General features: G+C 46.4%; 1 long non-coding RNA gene across 7 annotated transcripts in view; it reads left to right on the top strand.

Moving 5' to 3' along the window:
- Positions 1-15,356, top strand: part of LOC112130190 (uncharacterized) — a 277,700-nt gene that overhangs the window by 239,309 nt on the left and 23,035 nt on the right. For 5 of the 7 annotated variants that reach the window (XR_010138469.1, XR_010138470.1, XR_010138467.1 and 2 more), the window contains one exon: positions 13,502-13,582. The exons of 1 other annotated variant lie outside the window; for it this stretch is intronic. This is a non-coding gene — a long non-coding RNA (uncharacterized LOC112130190). The remainder of the gene's footprint in view (positions 1-13,501; positions 13,583-15,356) is intronic. One more of the 7 variants, XR_010138471.1, reaches the window with a different exon arrangement.

Below are 15,356 nucleotides of genomic sequence, written 5' to 3'. Positions count from 1 at the left end.
TGTAGGTTGCCTGTTCACTCTGATGGTCATTTCTTTTGCTGTGCAGAAGCTCTTTAGTTTAATTAGATCCCATTTGTCAATTTTGGCTTTTGTTGCCGTTGCTTTTGGTGTTTTAGACATGAAGTCCTTGCCCATGCCTATGTCCTGAATGGTATTGCCTAGGTTTTCTTCTAGGGTTTTATGGTTTTAGGTCTAACATTTAAGTCTTTAATCCATCTTGAATTAATTTTTGTACTGGGTATATACCCAAAGGATTATAAATCATGCTGCTCTAAAGACGCATGCACACATATGTTTATTGCGGCACTATTCACAATAGCAAAGACTCGGAACCAACCCAAATGTCCATCGATGATAGACCAGATTAAGAAAATGTGGCATATACACACCATGGAATACTGTGCAGCCATAAAAAATGATGAGTTCATGCCCTTTGTAGGGACATGGATGAAGCTGTAACCATCATTCTCAGCAAACTATCACAAGGACAGAAAACCAAACACCACATGTTCTCACTCATAGGTGGAAATTGAACAAGGAGAACACTTGGACACTGGCTGGGGAACATCACACACTGGGGCCTGTCATGGGATTGGGGGAGGGGGGAGGGATAGCATTAGAAGATATACCTAATGTAAATGACGAATTAATGGGTGCAGCACACCAACATGGCACATGTATACATATGTAACAAACCTGCACATTGTGCACACGTACCCTAGAACTTAAAGTATAATTAAAAAAAATAGAAAAAAGAAAGAAAGAAAGGGAGCAGGTTTCAGCATGACTCTGACTTGAGAGCCTGGCCTGTGGCCCAGTTCTTCTCATTCTAGACATTTGCTGCCTGGGCCCCCTCCTCCCACATGATTGTCTTGCCCCAGTGCATCATGGGAAAATCTTGATTAAATACTGTGTTTGTGTTTGGATAAAATAATGTACTATGTCTTGGAATTCCTACCACACAGTGTCTGCGTATTTCTTCTTCCCTGCCTCCTTCCCTCCCCTTCTTCCTTCACGTGGTTATTGAACACCTGCTATATGCCAGGCACTGGGGTCCACCACTCTGCCTGAGCACTTCAAGAGCTTGCTGAATAAATAACTATTTTTGTCTGACATTATTCTTCTGCCTCTAGTAAGGAACAATGGGTTTGTTTGAAGTACAGGCCATTCTTCTCATTCCTAAGCCTCTGTTCTAAGAGCATCAATGTGGCATTTTTAAAAATTTTTTTAAAAAGGCAGAAGCAGGCCCTTTTTGTGATATTAAACCTCTTAAATGACAAACTGTAATTTGTAGGGGGAAAATGGTTCCCTGAATGCATCTTATATCCTTGAATTCCAAATTACAAAGTTCTTGCTGAAATTGGTTTCTGCTCAGGAGGAGATAACGTCAGTCAAGGAGCTCGCTTTCTGATCAACACTGCCCTTCCCCCAACAGAGCGCGCGGCCGGCAGCAGCACTGTCAAGGCAGAGGAGAGAGCATTCGAGGCAATTTCCATTTCTTACTGGGGTCCTCAGTGAACATTCCAGAGAGGAGACAGTGGCGGGCTGTGGAGGTTATTAAAAGACAATTTTATTTTTAGCAGGGTTGCAAGGGAGCATTGGAGGGAACATGCAGATGTTTGCGATGGTAATGACCAAGGGGCCCACCTTGCTTTGCTAAGGCATTTAATGTACCAGACCTGCCAGTCACCAGGACAAAAGCATTGCCTTATACAAGAAGATGATGTTTATTGACTAAAATTAAAGCAATTAAGACTGCTGATAAGCCTTGACCAATACTGAATCTCTTAGTTTTCCTAATTTTTACTCATAGAAATCATCCCATTGATATTGTAGGGTTTTCATAAAGGAGATGAATGGACTGAGTCTATTTTGAGTCTCTCGTGAGCATTTGGAAAGAATCCCAACCCTGCACTCCCCATTGTCCTCCCGCCACCCTCCCTCTACCCCGGGAAAGATCCTTCTTTGTTCCGTCTCTGCCTTATTCTAAACGAGCTCCTCCCATCAGCACCGCTCCTTGTGTGTTTCCAAGTCTCTCCAGGCCAGTAATTCCTTTGTGCCCCTGGGAGGAAGCAGAGGGACAAGTGCATCTCAACTCTATTAACAAGAAAACTGACCCCAGAGAGATTCAAGCCTTGCTTCAGATCCTGTCTCAGTCAGCAGGGACACAGAGGACCTGGGAGTCCTGAATTTCTCTTCAAATCATTACCCTCCTTATAAATATTTATGAGCACTAAACTGTACACTTAAAGATGGTAAATTATATAGGAAGATTTTACCTCAATTTTTTGGCCGGGCGTGGTGGTTCACACCTGTAATCCCAGCACTTTGGAAGGCTGAGGCAGGTGGATCACTGGAGATCAGGAGTTCAAGACCAGCCTGACCAACATGGTGAAACCCCATCTCTACTAAAAATACAAAAATTAGCCAGGTGTAGTGGCACATGCCTATAATCCCAGTTACTCAGGAGGCTGAGGCAGGAGAATCGCTTGAACCTCGGAGATGGAAGTTGCAGTGAGCCGAGATCACACCATTGCACTCCAGCCTGGTGAAACTATGTCTCAAATATATATATATATATATATTTTAAAGAAAACCAAATTATTGCCCTTCTTGCTTCAGCACCCTGGTTACTCCCTGAAAAGTGCCTCTCTACCTGGTTTTCCAGAGTGGCGTGAGCATGTGCAAGCTCCTCAAAGATGCAAGAGTTTCTGAGCCGCTCAGGAGCCCGGACTCTTTGCTGTTTATTTAATAAAATCTGCCCTGGGAGAAACTGACATAGAAGCTCAGACAAGAGGCGGATGCTGCTAAGCTTCTTGGAGGCTGCTCTCTCCCTGTGAAGCAATGAAACATTCCAGACTAATTTCAGAAACGACTCTGTTAATTTTTTTTTTTTTTTTTTAGTTTGAAGACCATATTTTTCTCTCTTCTTGATCCTTTTTTGATGAAGGGAAACACTCAGGACTGCAGGCATGAGCTTTAAATGAATGCTCTAGAAGAATAAAGTCTCTGCATGTTTGATGTTCTTTATGTGCTGTAAGAATTCTGATTTTTTTCTCCTTGTCGTTTTTGGTTTAGCAAATCACCAGCTTTCTCTGAAACACACACGCCCCTCTGCCTGCCTGTTCCTGATTTAAACATCAGAGTGTGCTGCCCAGGACCAACCTGAGGGGTTGAATGTCATCACAGCTGTGGCCTGCCCTTGTTACAGGCAGCACTCCCGTCTTCTTCCAGTGACACCGTTTGCATCCCAAGGACAGGAATACTCTCTGGACTTCTGCCCTCTTTTGTGCCATGTGGAGTGCTCCTCAATAATGCTGGGTGACTCACTTGAGCAACCTTTATGCCCTTCATTGTGTCTAATTTTTCCCTGTTCAGAGTGGCATTCTGTGACTGGCCAGGCCAGCTCTTGGAATTGTTAATGATGACATTTTTTCCTATTTCTTCAATGCACCAAGCGTCTTCTTATTTCTGGATGGGTTCCATTCCTCGTGCTCAAATCCCTTCTATGAGGCTTTCACAGGGCTGGATCATTTCCATCCATTGGTCCTACTTGGTTCTGGTGTTGAACTTTCTCATAGGCACCTTCCATGACTGCCTGTGTCACTTGAGGGCAATAATAGAAAAATCAACTCAAACTGGCTTAAATAGGATGCAAATCTGGTGGCTCACATGTGTGGCAGCCCAGAGGCAGTGAGAGTTTCAGGACCAGGCAGCTTGATTACAGCATCAAGGGCCCCTGTGTTCTCTGTTTTCTGCAGCCATAGTGTTGGCTTCTTCCCAAGACTTATTTTTCCCATCAGTGTCACCTGTGCTACAAGCTCCTTCAGTCACATCTATTTTTGATATTTGTGGGTACCTAGGAGGTGCATATATTTGTGGGGTACATGAGATATTCTGACACAGATGTGCAGTGTGCATGGATCGCAGGGAAATGGGGCAGCCATCCATCCCCTCAAGCATTCATGATTTCTTTGTGTTACGGACATTCCCGTTGTGCTCTCTTAGTTATTCTGAAATGTACAAGAAATTGTTGCTGACTATAGTCACCCTGTCATGCTATCAAATACTAGACCTCATTCGTGGTATCTAACTATATTTTGTACCCATTAACCATCCCCATCTCCCACCCGCTACCTTTTTCACTACCCATCCCAGCCTCTGGTAACCATCCTTCGTCTGTCTCCACGAGTTCAATTGAATTAATTTTTAGCTCCCACAAATAATATAGAATATGTGAACTGTGTCTTTTTGTGCCTGGCTTATTTCACTTAATATAATGTTTAATAGGAAAGCGAACATGGCTTCTTGTTCTTTCTTAAGAATGAGAAAAACTTTCCCCAAAGTCTTTGGCAGTGCACTGCTGGTATGTCACTGGCTCACTCCTATGGTGGTCACTGTCTACATAATGGGACCACGTTTAACACAATGAGGCACAGCCCCCAAGCTGACTTGTGCTACCCACACTGCCCTGATGCTACTCAAAGAGGGAGTGGTGGGATAGATGTGGAGGCAGCAGCTTCAGAATCTCTCTCCAGGGGTCCTCAGACACCTCCCATCAGAGCTACCTGGGGAGATTCAAAGCCCCCAAGCTCCTCCCCAGCCAGTCAGGTCAGATCTTTTTGAGCAGGGACCTAGCCCAGTGGTTAGCCAGCTTGGCTGCACCTTAGAAGCACCTGGGGCCTTTAACCAAACCACTGCCCCACCCCAGATATTCTGATTTTATTAATGTCTATGTGATGTGACTTTTAGTACAATCTAATTTATCAAGTTTTTTCTTTATCACTGTATTCTTTGTGTTGTATATAATAAATCATTAGATATTAGATATAAGTATTTTTTTTTTTTTTTTGAGACAGAGTTTTGCTCTTGTTGCCCAGGCTGGAGTGCAATGGCTCAATCTCGGCTCACTGCAACCTCCACCTCCCAGGTTTGAGTGATTCTCCTGCCTCGGCCTCCCAAGTAGCTGGGATTACAGGTATGCACCACCACGCCCAGTTAATTTTGTATTTTTAGTAGGGACGGGGTTTCACCATGTTGGGCCAGGCTGGTCTCAAACTCCTGACATCAAGTGATCCGCCCGCCTTGGCCTCCCAAAATGCTGGGATTACAGGTGTGAGCCACCAGGCCTGGCCGATATGAGTACATGTTTTAAAACCTTCCCAGGTGATTCTAATACAAGGCCAGGGCTGTGAACTCCTGCTATCTGCAGCTGTGTCTACAGCTTTTCCAGCGCTTTCTTTCTTTCTCTCTCTCTGTCTTATTGCCACAAAGACAACCAAACCAAGGGACTCTGTGAAAATATCTTGTTGACTTATTAGCATCTTATTTTGTGACTTCTTACAGCAGCATGTCAGCTCCATAAAGACAAATACTGTGTGAGGCTCCCTGTTGTGTTTCTAGCACACTGTTGAGCACATGGAGGGCATCAGTGGAATGAAAGATGGCACGGGTCTGTTGAGCAGCCTTCCCCTGCCCCTCCCACACCATCCAGCCCCCACAGGCTGCCTGCCCTCCAGTCCCTGTTTTTGTTGTTGCTTCCCCACACTCCCTTCATCCAAGCCAGGGGTTTGAGGTCTCCCTCACCCTCCACATCTAATTGGTAACCCACCCCTGTTGATTCCTCCCAGAGAGGGCTGTTATCCACACACGCATTGCACGGCATTCTTTTGCTTTTCCATCTTTCCCACCTCATTGGAGTTTCTTTCAAGCAGGAGTGGAGCCCTCCTGGCCTGCCGTGCCCAGCGCTCATTTGTTACCGGCACAAGCTGGGGCTTAGCGTGGCCACTGAGCTGAGTCTAATGCCAGGGACTTGGAGTCGGGATCTGCTGGCTGGGCTCCAGTGAAGAGCCCTTTTTGTGGCAGCTCCAGGGCTGTTCTTTTACTCTGATGAGAGCTGAGTGACTGACAGATGAGAGGGCAGTGGCTGTGATGAGGGAGAGAACTGTGGTGGGGCTGGAATTTGGATGTAAAGGGAGACGCTCTAGCGACTCAGAGAACTGAGCAACTTGATAAAGAAAATATCAAATACTCAGGCACTGAGCTTCTTTGAAGCAACAGTGAGCTGTGAACACTAGCACATGAATGAAAGAATGTTCCAGTGATACATGATCAGAATTAACCCCACCATAAGTCTCAGCCTTCCTGCCACAAAGGAAGAACCGCACAGCTGAGGAAGCTGGAAAGGCCTCCCAGGAGAGAAAAGCCCTTTGGCTTGGAAACCTCAGCATTTCAACATGCCAGTGCCCAAGTAAACCCTGGCGGAGAAGAGAGCAGCTGGCGCAGAATCTAAGGTCCACTGCTTTCCGTCTCCTTGAGGAGAACCCCGGCTGAACATCTTTGGGGCATGAGGAGACAGAGGTCTCTAAAGTACAGTGAAGGAATGGCTTTGTTGCGATGAGAGTAAGGAAATGATTGTCCCGGGCAAGCACATTGCCTCCAGGTGCTCGACCTCCACATTCTCCTCGCCACAAGGGCCTCCTGGCTGGAAGAGGGACTGCTCTGTTAACTGAGGTGGGCCCGGGGCTGGACAGGTTGGAGCAGGTGCTGCAGCGCCCTGATCGGGGTTCTAGGCGAGCCTTTTGACCTCACTCTGCTACAGGCTTACATGCTTGGGACCAGCCAGAAGTGCTGGGAGGGAAAAGGCGTGGCGTCAGCCCTCAGCCGCTGGTGGACAGGGCTGGAAAACACAGACCCCAGCTCCCACTGCTCCACAGGCTCCCAGGATTCTCCAGGGCTTGGACTCTAGGGGCCACAGTGGTGACCTGTGTGACAGCCTGCCCTCCGCTGGCTGCCTTCTGTCCCTGTCTCACTCCCACACTCTTCTGCAATGAGGTGCTCAGCCACCTCCCAGCCAATTGTTGCTCTCAGTCCCCTGTCTCAGTGTCTGCTCCTGGGGGAACCTGGCCTGAGACAGCCGTGTATCACAAAATGCACTTTGAGCCTCCAGCAAAGAAAACAGCTGCAAGCTCTGGGCTGAGAAATCTGGGGATGGAGGCTCTGAAGATGACGCCCAGTCTGGGAAGGATGAAAGTCAGGATAGTTTTGGGACAGATTTTATTTATGATGTATTTTTTTAAGACAGGGTCTCTTACTCTGTTGCCCAGGCTGGAGTGCAGTGGCACAATCCTAGCTCACTGCAGCCTCAACCTCCTGGGGTCAAGTGATCTTCCCACATCAGCCTTCTACTCAGCCTCCTACTCATGTGTCACCACACCAGGCTAATTTTTATTTATTTTTTTTTTTTGGTAGAAATGAGGTCTCACTATATTGCCCAGGCTGGCCTTGAACTCCTAGACTCAAGCAATCCTCCTGCCTCAGCCTTCCAAAATGCTGGGAGAGGCATGAACCACTGCACCTGGCAAGATTTTACAAAGAAGGAAGGAAAGAAGAGAGAAAGAAAAGAAAGGGAAGGAAGGGAGGGAGGAGGAAGGAAGGAAGGGAGGGAGGGAGGGAGGGAAACCTACTTAAGATGGAACATGGATTTGGCTATTGCCCGACTCATGGACTTTCAGAGCTTTTTTCCAGTTGTTGAAAGTAACATTTTTGCATGCTTTCTCTCCTTATTTTTCAGAAAACCATTGTATACTTAAGTGTTTAACTTTTTGTTTGTTGATCTCTTTGCCACCACACCTCATCTTTTCCCAGTGAAAACCACATCAAAAAAAAAGAAAGAAAATGTGTTCTAACAATGGGTGGATACTGCCATGGCCTTTGGTGGGCCATGCCCTGTTTTGGGGGCTCTGAGGGGCTTGTCTGCTGTCCCTGAGGTACCAGGATTGAGCCTTTCAGAAAGAAAAAAACCCTAAGTCTCTGAGAGGTACGAGAGTTTCAGGAAGTGAGGGCCGTGCTGCAGAGCAGGGCAAAAACTTTAATGAGCCGCTCTGACACCTGCATTTGTCTTAGGAGGTTTCTCAACAAACAAGGCCAGAAGCCATATGCAGATCAGCTTCACGGGTGACTCCAGTCAGCAGAAGCTGTGGCTGCAACTGTGGGGACTTTGAGGCATTTCTTGCAGGGATGCTGGCAGAGTCCGCAGCTGAGCCACTGTTCTATAATCCTACAGCATCTGTCCCTGGAAGGGGCAGGGTTTTCTTGTTGGGACAGATGATAAGAGAGAGAGAAAGGGGAAACACATTTGTAAGCTTTCTGGTTGTACTCATTTCCCTTTAGGAATCTGGGGTCTCAGATTTTGTTACCTTAAATGCAAGAACAGATTGCTTTCTTCTGAACCATCAAAAAGAAGATGTAAAAGTAGAAAGGCCTTTTAGAGTTTAGTGCTGTAAAATATTCGAGTTTTTAAAGAGGGGCTGGTAATGTTGATATTCATGTGAACTTACTCCATTTTAAAATGTTGGTTTCCTTCCTTTCTTCCTCCCTCCTTTTCTTCTTCTTTGCTTCCTTCTTTTCTTTCTTCAAAAACTGTCCAGGTAAAAACAATGTTTTAAAAAACAAAACAAGGCTGGGTGCAATGGCTCACGCCTGTAATCCCAACACTTTGGGAGGCCAAGGCGGGTGGATTACCTGAGGTCAGGAGTTCGAGACCAGCCTGGCCCAACATGGTGAAACCCTGTCTCTACTAAAAATTAGCTGGGCGTGGTCGTGTGCACCTGTAATCCCAGCTACTCAGGAGGCTGAGGCAGGAGAATCACTTGAACCCAGGAGGCAGAGGTTGCAGTGAACCAAGATTACTCCATTGCACTCCAGCCTAGGCAACAAGAGCAAAACCCAGTCTTAAAAAAAAAAAAAAAAAAAAAAAAAAAAGCCTATGGGCTAATTCAACAGCTGCGTAGTCAGTTTGTAACCTCTGACCTGTCCAATTATGTTGGAAAACTTTGAAACACTGTAAATGGAAAACGAGAACTGGGCTTTTGTGCAGTGCAGAGACAAACTCTATCCATTCACAGGTGTTTCCTTGCCCATCACTGTGCCAGGCCCTGGGGATTCACAGTGAGTGAGCGGAAAACAGTCCCTGCTGGCCACAGGCCTCTTCTCTAGTGGCAGATGGGGCATAGGGTGTATTTGGTTAAGGCAACAGCACACCATTTTAATTTGCTTTAAGCAAAAGTGAGAATGTATTGGAAAAAAACCATGATCCTGTTGCTTTTATTGAACCCATAAGCAGCCAGGCCTCATGAGAACCTCGAATCAGGGCCTGGAAATCAGGATAACTCTCTCTTCAGCATTGATAGTTTCCTGGTTCCCCTTGCAATCTTTCTCTCTCTCTCTTTCTCTCAGCATCAGGTACCTGCACGGAATTGATCTAGCCCTTCCTAGAAAGAGTGGTTAATAACATAAACATTTCCTTACCCTCTTTCAGAGAGATTGCATTCTCTTGAGAGGGGAGAGATGAAAAAGAAAGAAAGAAAGCCATCTGATGTCATGGTGCCTGTCAGGAGGGAGACTGCTGTGGCTCTCGTGTATAAGAAAGGTCTACAGCTGCAGATGGAGGACGGCAGAAAGCCTCTCTATGGAGCCAACACTTGGTCTGAGATCTGACAAGGAGAAGGAGTGGGAGTGACATGGTCAGATTTATGTTTTAGACAGATGACCCTGGCAGCAGGAAAATAAGGGGTCTTTCTATCCACAGAATCTGAGGAAACAAAGCTCCCACTAAGTCAACTTGCTAATAAGGAAAGGATTCGTAAAGGTTCAGCCATCAGGGTCACCTCATCATCTTCAGTCAGCCTGGGCTTATTTGCACCTTAAGCAATCAAAATCAGCTCTCATGTATGTAGTATTTTTAGAGTTTATAATGCATTTTTACCTTCAGTAATGTATTTATCATCAAAGTTCTTATTCAAGGTGAGCAGGGCAGGAACTGTCACCATTTTACAGAAGAGGACACAGAGACCAAAAGAGACCATGTTGGCCGGGCATGGTGGCTCACACCTGTAATCCCAGCACTTTGCAAGGCCAAGGCGAGTGGATCACAAGGTCAGGAGATCGAGGCCATCCTGGCCAACATTGTGAAACCCCATCTCTACTAAAAGTACAAAAATTAAGTCGGGCATGGTGGCGTGTGCCTGTAGTCCCAGCTACTCAGGAGGCTATGGCAGGAGAATCTCTTGAACCTGGGAGGCAGAGGTTGCAGTAAGCAGAGATCACACCACTGCACTCCATCCTGGTGACAGAGTGAGACTCCATCTCAAAAAAAAAAAAGAGACCGTGTTATTTACCCTAGCTAGTGGGCTTAGGACCAACCTTCTCCCACTGGCCTGTTAGAGCAGGTAGTTAGGCAGACAGGAGCAGGGTGGGAGAGCCCCCACCAGGAATGTCAGGTGACCAGCAGGTGAGGGTCAGGTGCTTGTTACACTGTCTCTCTCTAAAATAATAATTGATTGCAGGCAGTACCAAGAAAAGGCAGTCTCCCAATAGATAGAAAAACCTGAAACTGGTGATCGGCAACTTCCTAATAAGATCTCAGGAGTTGGCAAGTGGGCTCGAGTATGTGCATTAAGAAGCAATATAGCGTTTAACTGGTCGGTGACCAAACGACTCAAGTGAGCATGCCCACAGCTCTGGTAAACACGCCGTGCATGCGGCCCCTCCCAAGAGCTTAGGCCACTGCGCATGCAGACTGCTCACCCCAAAGGAAGAAGCAGAAGAGGAGAGATGCAGTTCCCTGGAAGCATGCCAACATGTAAAACCTCAGTCAAAGGTCAAAATGTGCTCTTGAATCGTTCCAGTTGCCCACTTGGCCCTCTTCCAAGTGTATGTTACTTCCTTCCATTCCTGCTCTAAAACTTAAAAAAAAAAAAAAAAAAAATAGAGACAGTGTCTTGCTATGTTGTCCTAGCTGGTTTCGAACTCCTGAGCTAAAGCAATCCTCCTGCCTTGGCCTTCCAAAGTACTGGGATTCCAGGTGTGAGCCACCGCACCTGGCCCCTGCCTTAAAACTTTTTAATAAACTTTGGCTCCTGCTATAAAACTTGCCTCAGTCTCTCCCTCTGCCTTATGCCCCTTAGTCAAATTCTTTCTTCTAAGGAGGCAAGAATTGAGTTGCCTCAGACCATATGGATTCACTGCTGCTAACAGGACCACTCTATCAAGTGCACTTGGTCACATTACTAAGGAAAGTGCCACCTAAGTCTAGAATCAGGGTTTTCCCCTGAGAGGGTCTCCTGTGGACTCTGTAGGAAGGTGAGCCTTGCTGCTTTTGTTCTAATGAATCTCGGAGCTTAGCAATGAGACCCAGAAACCCTAACCCACCTCCCCTACCCAAAAATCCAGATGTTTGTTCAAACCTTAAGAAAAACTCATTTATTTATTTATTTATTTATTTATTTATTTCGAGACGGGGTTTCATTCTCATTGCCCAGGCTGGAGTGCAATGGCGTGATCTCGGCTCACCGCAATCTCTGCTTCCCAGGTTCAAGTGATTCTCCTGCCTCAACCTCCCAAGTAACTGGGATTACAGGCATGCACCACCACGCCGGGCTAATTTTGTATTTTTAATAGAGATGGGGTTTCTCCATGTTGGTCAGGCTGGTCTCGAACTCCTGACCTCAGGTGATCCGCCCACCTCAGCCTCCCAAAGTGCTGGGATTACAGGGGTGAGCCACCATGCTGGGCCAACTTATTTTTAAAAAAGACTTTTGCCTTTCAGGGTAAGAGATTCTGGATCTCACTCTATCACTGTTATATGTTACGTGTCTGAAGTCCCACAGACGGCCTCCACATGCACTCATTTTCTGTACATCCTTGTTGTGCACAAAATGTCACAGATAACATTTCTTGTTAACCAGAGCTATACCTTAGAATCCCCAGGGAAACATCTTGAAAATTCAGATACCTGGACCCCTCTGCAGACCTGGTTTGTGGCGATTGCAGGCTTATGTCTTAGGACAAAGTGCTAGTTAAAACCCACGAATCTGCATATGCACCCCAAATCTGGATTTCCAAGGGTGTGTTGGGAAGCATACAAGATACATTGGATATTAATAGTTATTTGAACAAAGGGTGTATGTTCAAATAGATTTTAGCTCTAGAAAGTTTTGCAGCAAAGAGACCTTCGAAGGCATTTGTGAAGCCCAGCTTGGGCTGGTGGGCCTTGTGAATCTGCTGGAAGGGTTACATCTGCTGCATTCAACACCGATGCATTATCGAACTTATCTGACCAGAATGTGAGCCTCTGAAGGGTGCTGCCTGTCCCAGAATGTCTTTGGGGGTGGCTGTGTGAGAATTTGGTCCCTGTTGTTCTGCTGTGAGGAAGGTGCAGTGGAACTGTGTCAACAGATGTTTTGGTTACAGCTGAGCTAGTTTAATACACAGTGTCCCTTGCTGTCATCGCTTCAGGTCCTAAATTCAGAGAGTGAGAATTTGGACAGCCAGTTCAGGCAACAAAAGCAAGCAACTTGCTTCAATCTGTTTTGGTTCCTGAGGGTTCAGAGAGTGGGAGGTGCACCTAAGGAGGGGTGTCCCTGGCACTGCTGGTTCCTGAGCTCTGACAGTCAGATTTTGGAGAGTGAGAAGTACCTGTAGTCAGAAGAGAAACTTGAATACAAAAGTGTTTGGGATGTTCCAAAGAGCAGTCTAGGCCATCAGAAAGCTGCTAATAAGATAGTTTTCATTATCTCAGATGCCAGAAGGTTTGGTTATAAATAGAGGGTTGGGAGTAGAAGAATGAATTATGCAGACAGCCCTGAGATACTAGGAGCCATCTTTCAGGTACTCTTATTTGGGAAATGGGCCTAAGACACACTGGAGTGAGAGAAAGAGGAGAGAGAAGAGGGCAGAGGGAAGAGAAAGGAGAAGGAGGGGAGAGAGGAAGCAGAGGGGATAGAGAGGACAAAAAGGAGAGAGAGGAAGGCTCTCTTCCTCCCGCTTTTTAGTCTCCAGCTTAGACAAGGACACAACTGAAGGGACATCTGAGCACCCAGCAGGGTTTCAGAAAGCAGGCTCTCGATCAGTCACTAGACTTCACCATCAGGGGCGAACAGTTCTCACTCTGAAAAGCAGAAAACAGAGAGGTGGGGGTTGGGGTCCTTGGGCAGTGCTTGGAAGTCAAGGGGCTGGGAAAGAGACATCACAAACCCGGCACATCTCATGAAGGGGAAATTAGAGGCCCTGGTCCAAACAGAGCATCCTTCGATACTGTGGCCGGGGGTGCATTGGAGCCTCATGGGGGCTGTCTGTTGGGCTAGGCTGGGCTCTGTTTCCTGCCTGCCTGCCTGGAGAGAGGGGAACCTTCCACACAGGAGCATCCAGCAGTGAGCCTTCTTCCAGTTGAGGCTGACGGTGAGCAAATTGTCTGCCTCTCACTGTGTTTGTGAACAAGTAGAGGCCACGCGTCACATGTGTGAACAAACAGCCCTGCAGCTATACCCACAGGATGGTTCAGAGGTCATGGGAGCCCTTGCCTTCTAAGTGTGTCAAAACTTACTGCAGGTTGTGTGTGTGATGATTTTTTTACAAATTTTAATAGTTATATATTTACTTTAAAGTGAATTTAAATATATACAAAATATACACCTATTTTTTTTTTGTTTTTTTGTTTTAGGATTTTTGCTCCTTCGTTCAGCTAAATCCAGGTTCTTGTCTCATGACCAGAAAAAAGTGAGTCACACGGACACATTGAAGGGTAAGGAGGGTGGAATTTATTAAGCAAAAGGAAAGCTCCCAGCAAAGACAGGGGCTCTCCAAGCAGGTTTTCCCTTCACAGTTGAATGCCAGGGCTGCTGCACAGGAGGTGAAGAGGCCCAGGCTCCTCCCCTGCATAAGACGTGAATTCCTGGTGGCTCCACCCATTCTCCCAGAACACATGTGGGCATGCCAAGGGAAGCCATAGGTAGTGTCGGAAAAGGCAACATTTGATTGGTTGAAAGGCATTATTCAGAAAGAATCAATCGGGAAAGGGCAGGCAAACGGAGGCAGAAGTTCTCCTTCTGGGTCACGGGTTTCATCCAAAACCAGCGGTCCCATCTTTCAGTCCTTAGCCTGTTTTAGACTTGAAGGTGGCTTTCACTGGGGACCCTTCTCTATCTGTCTAGGCATTTGGCTGCTTCCTACCTCTATCACTATAACTTAATTTTTTTTCATAAAACCTATAACCTTTTTATTGAGCCAAATCTTTAGAAAGTAGTTTTACTTAAAGTCAAGTTAAAACTGTTTAAGGTAAATAATAGTAGAAGAGACACAAAGATAGGGATGCAATTTGGAAGGTGGATTGCAGGTGACCGAAATGCCTAACAAGCCCCACTTCCTTGACTCAGCTGTGTGGCCTTGGGCAAATTATTTAACTTCTCTGTTTCAGTTGCCAACCTTTGGAAACACTGGACTATCAGATATTGTATTCCTCCCAAGTAGTGGCCATGTTATGTTTGGCAGTCCCCAGATGCACCTAGAACCCAGCCTGTCACTGGGGTTCCCCAGTAACAGGTTTGATTAGGGAGGGATGTGGGAGCAGAAAGGACTGACCTGGCTGTGTCCTCAACCCGCAGAGCTGCCTGGGGGAACACACTGCAGCTGGGCCTTCCTCTGCCACACACCTTTCTCTGCCCCCAACTTATACAAGCGTCTGAGTGAAGCTAGGGCCACTACACATGTATGTCCTTCCTCTCAGGCCACTATTTGGGGACCTACCTTCCCTGCTTGCTGCTCTGTCGTGGCCCACAACTGTGCCTCTTATTTTTGTCTGAGAGTGACCCACCTCATCTCTATGAATAAAAAGGTGATAGAGAGTGGCAGGTTTGTAGACCACGGTGCCAGCGTGGTGTAGCTTCTGCGACTTTAGACATGGAACACAGCCAGCCAGCACTGCTACCAGCTGCATCACATGAGCAAGTTACCCATCCCACTAAGCGTCGCTTTCCAGGAAACAGGAACCCAGAATCGACCTTCAACTAGCTGTGGATCAGTGTCTTCTTACATGGTCACCAGCACTGAACACAGAGTTTTAAAATCTTGGCTAATCTGATATTATCCTACTTATAATGTTTTATGTTAGTGTGGTTGATTATTTTCCCCATGTGCTTATCACTTTCATTTTCTTCTCCTTTGTGAATCATTTTTGTACGTTGACTCTCTTTCTCCCCTGCAATTGGTAATGTTAGAGTATTTCTGTTTGCTTTGTAATAATTTTTGTCTTTCAAAAAAAAAGTATTTAAAAAGTTCTTCTTGGCCAGGCATGGTAGCTCATGCCTATAATCCCAAAACTTTGAGAAGCCAAGGCAAAAGGATCACTTGACCCCAGGAGTTCAAGACCAATCTGGGCAACCCAGTGAGATCCCATCTCTGAAATTTTTTTTTTAAAAATTAGCTGGGTATGGTGGCCTGCGCCTGTAGTCCCAGCTACTTGGGAGGCTGAGGCAAGAGGATGGCTTGAGCCCAGGAGGTTGAGGCTGCAGTGAGCCATG

Source organism: Pongo abelii, chromosome 20 (assembly GCF_028885655.2).
Source record: "Pongo abelii isolate AG06213 chromosome 20, NHGRI_mPonAbe1-v2.0_pri, whole genome shotgun sequence".
Taxonomy (NCBI): domain Eukaryota; kingdom Metazoa; phylum Chordata; class Mammalia; order Primates; family Hominidae; genus Pongo; species Pongo abelii.
This window is presented reverse-complemented; position numbering and strand designations above follow the sequence as displayed.